The 4,183-nt window shown below is 22.4% G+C and overlaps 1 long non-coding RNA gene across 1 annotated transcript; it reads right to left on the bottom strand.

Annotated features, from left to right (window-relative positions):
• Nucleotides 1-206: 206 nt before the first annotated feature.
• On the bottom strand, nt 207-4,029 carry LOC127287883 (uncharacterized). Its single transcript, XR_007843957.1, has 3 exons — nt 3,895-4,029; nt 3,256-3,470; nt 207-468 (listed from the first exon to the last, which is right to left on the bottom strand). It is a non-coding gene; the product is annotated as an uncharacterized LOC127287883 (long non-coding RNA).
• Nucleotides 4,030-4,183: the final 154 nt, after the last annotated feature.

The following is a 4,183-nucleotide window of genomic DNA, read 5'->3' as shown; positions in this document are numbered from 1 at the left end:
GAGAACGATTTTTTTTAATTTTGCGTTTTTTACGAGTTAAACGCAAAAAACCATAATTTTATGGTGTTTTTTATGGTTTTCACCATAAAAATGAAATTTGCGGTAATTTTCACTATCATTTTCGTGATCAGCGCATGAAATTACGTAAGTATACCAAGTTTCATTAAAATCGGAAGGGGGGGGTTTTCGGAAGTTTATCCCATCTTTTTTCAATTTTAACCCGAAAAAGGTTTATTTTTCAATTTTTTAAGAATTTTTTGATTTTTTCAATTTTTTATTATTATTTTTTATTATTTATTGTTGTTTTTTCAATTTTTAGTTAGTAACCTATAATATTGTGTCTAATTTTAAGTGTCATTAAAATCAAATGTTTTTAACTTAATAATTTTAACATTTCTTAATTTAAAACGAAACATCTTCTATTATATTAAGTTAACAAATTTCGAAAAACGACACCGACCTCGTGACCTCGACACCGTCCTTGAAAAATCTATTTTCAATAATTTTCAAATAAATCAAAATACTTTGCATATATGCTGTTAGAAAATCTTACAAACTTTTTTTATGTAACATCTTTTTTCAATTTTAACCCGAAAAAGGGTTATTTTTCAATTTTAACCCGAAAAAGGGTTATTTTGCAATTTTTTTAGAATTTTTTGATTTTTTCAATTTTTTATTATTATTTTTTATTATTTATTGTTGTTTTTTCAATTTTTAGTTAGTTACCTATAATATTGTGTCTAATTTTAAGTGTCATTAAAATCAAATGTTTTTAACTTAATAATTTTAACATTTCTTAATTTAAAACGAAACATCTTCTATTATATTAAGTTAACAAATTTCGAAAAACGACACCGACCCCGTGACCTCGACACCGTCCTTGAAAAATCTATTTTCAATTATTTTCAAATAAATCAAAATACTTTGCATATATGCTGTTAGAAAATCTTACAAACTATTTTTATGTAACATCTTTTTTCAATTTTAACCCGAAAAAGGGTTATTTTTCAATTTTAACCCGTAAAGGGTTATTATGCAATTTTTTTAGATTTTTTTGATTTTTTCAATTTTTTATTATTATTTTTTATTATTTATTGTTGTTTTTTCATTTTTTAGTTAGTTACCTATAATATTGTGTCTAATTTTAAGTGTCATTAAAATCAAATGTTTTTAACTTAATAATTTTAACATTTCTTAATTTAAAACGAAACATTTTCTATTATATTAAGTTAACAAATTTCGAAAAACGACACCGACCCCGTGACCTCGACACCGTCCTTGAAAAATCTATTTTCAATTATTTTCAAATAAATCAAAATACTTTGCATATATGCTGTTAGAAAATCTTACAAACTATTTTTATGTAACATCTTTTTTCAATTTTAACCCGAAAAAGGGTTATTTTTCAATTTTAACCCGAAAAAGGGTTATTATGCAATTTTTTTAGATTTTTTTGATTTTTTCAATTTTTTATTATTATTTTTTATTATTTATTGTTGTTTTTTCAATTTTTAGTTAGTTACCTATAATATTGTGTCTAATTTTAAGTGTCATTAAAATCAAATGTTTTTAACTTAATAATTTTAACATTTCTTAATTTAAAACGAAACATCTTCTATTATATTAAGTTAACAAATTTCGAAAAACGACACCGACCCCGTGACCTCGACACCGTCCTTGAAAAATCTATTTTCAATTATTTTCAAATAAATCAAAATACTTTGCATATATGCTGTTAGAAAATCTTACAAACTATTTTTATGTAACATCTTTTTTCAATTTTAACCCGAAAAAGGGTTATTTTTCAATTTTAACCCGAAAAAGGGTTATTATGCAATTTTTTTAGATTTTTTTGATTTTTTCAATTTTTTATTATTATTTTTTATTATTTATTGTTGTTTTTTCAATTTTTAGTTAGTTACCTATAATATTGTGTCTAATTTTAAGTGTCATTAAAATCAAATGTTTTTAACTTAATAATTTTAACATTTCTTAATTTAAAACGAAACATCTTCTATTATATTAAGTTAACAAATTTCGAAAAACGACACCGACCCCGTGACCTCGACACCGTCCTTGAAAAATCTATTTTCAATTATTTTCAAATAAATCAAAATACTTTGCATATATGCTGTTAGAAAATCTTACAAACTATTTTTATGTAACATCTTTTTTCAATTTTAACCCGAAAAAGGGTTATTTTTCAATTTTAACCCGAAAAAGGGTTATTATGCAATTTTTTTAGATTTTTTTGATTTTTTCAATTTTTTATTATTATTTTTTATTATTTATTGTTGTTTTTTCAATTTTTAGTTAGTTACCTATAATATTGTGTCTAATTTTAAGTGTCATTAAAATCAAATGTTTTTAACTTAATAATTTTAACATTTCTTAATTTAAAACGAAACATCTTCTATTATATTAAGTTAACAAATTTCGAAAAACGACACCGACCCCGTGACCTCGACACCGTCCTTGAAAAATCTATTTTCAATTATTTTCAAATAAATCAAAATACTTTGCATATATGCTGTTAGAAAATCTTACAAACTATTTTTATGTAACATCTTTTTTCAATTTTAACCCGAAAAAGGGTTATTTTGCAATTTTTTAAGAATTTTTTGATTTTTTCAATTTTTTATTATTGTTTTTTATTATTTATTGTTGTTTTTCAATTTTTAATTAGTAACCTATAATATTTTTGTCTAATTTTAAGTGTCATTAAAATCAAATGTTTTTAACTTAATAATTTTAACATTTCCTTATTTAAAACGAAACATCTTCTATTATATTAAGTTAACAATCTTCTATTATATTAAGTTAACAAATTTCGAAAAACGACACCGACCCCGTGACCTCGACACCGTCCTTGAAAAATCTATTTTCAATTATTTTCAAATAAATCAAAATACTTTGCATATATGCTGTTAGAAAATCTTACAAACTATTTTTATGTAACATCTTTTTTCAATTTTAACCCGAAAAAGGGTTATTTTTCAATTTTAACCCGAAAAAGGGTTATTATGCAATTTTTTTAGATTTTTTTGATTTTTTCAATTTTTTATTATTATTTTTTATTATTTATTGTTGTTTTTTCAATTTTTAGTTAGTTACCTATAATATTGTGTCTAATTTTAAGTGTCATTAAAATCAAATGTTTTTAACTTAATAATTTTAACATTTCTTAATTTAAAACGAAACATCTTCTATTATATTAAGTTAACAAATTTCGAAAAACGACACCGACCCCGTGACCTCGACACCGTCCTTGAAAAATCTATTTTCAATTATTTTCAAATAAATCAAAATACTTTGCATATATGCTGTTAGAAAATCTTACAAACTATTTTTATGTAACATCTTTTTTCAATTTTAACCCGAAAAAGGGTTATTTTGCAATTTTTTAAGAATTTTTTGATTTTTTCAATTTTTTATTATTTATTGTTGTTTTTCAATTTTTAATTAGTAACCTATAATATTTTTGTCTAATTTTAAGTGTCATTAAAATCAAATGTTTTTAACTTAATAATTTTAACATTTCCTTATTTAAAACGAAACATCTTCTATTATATTAAGTTAACAATCTTCTATTATATTAAGTTAACAAATTTCGAAAAACGACACCGACCCCGTGACCTCGACACCGTCCTTGAAAAATCTATTTTCAATTATTTTCAAATAAATCAAAATACTTTGCATATATGCTGTTAGAAAATCTTACAAACTTTTTTTATGTAACATCTTTTTTCAATTTTAACCCGAAAAAGGGTTATTTTTCAATTTTAACCCGAAAAAGGGTTATTTTGCAATTTTTTTAGAATTTTTTGATTTTTTCAATTTTTTATTATTATTTTTTATTATTTATTGTTGTTTTTTCAATTTTTAGTTAGTAACCTATAATATTGTGTCTAATTTTAAGTGTCATTAAAATCAAATGTTTTTAACTTAATAATTTTAACATTTCTTAATTTAAAACGAAACATCTTCTATTATATTAAGTTAACAAATTTCGAAAAACGACACCGACCCCGTGACCTCGACACCGTCCTTGAAAAATCTATTTTCAATTATTTTCAAATAAATCAAAATACTTTGCATATATGCTGTTAGAAAATCTTACAAACTTTTTTTATGTAACATCTTTTTTCAATTTTAACCCGAAAAAGGGTTATTTTGCAATTTT

Source organism: Leptopilina boulardi, unplaced genomic scaffold (assembly GCF_019393585.1).
Source record: "Leptopilina boulardi isolate dan_hultmark-lab unplaced genomic scaffold, ZJU_Lbou_2.1 LbouV2_377, whole genome shotgun sequence".
NCBI classification, from domain to species: domain Eukaryota; kingdom Metazoa; phylum Arthropoda; class Insecta; order Hymenoptera; family Figitidae; genus Leptopilina; species Leptopilina boulardi.
This window is presented reverse-complemented; position numbering and strand designations above follow the sequence as displayed.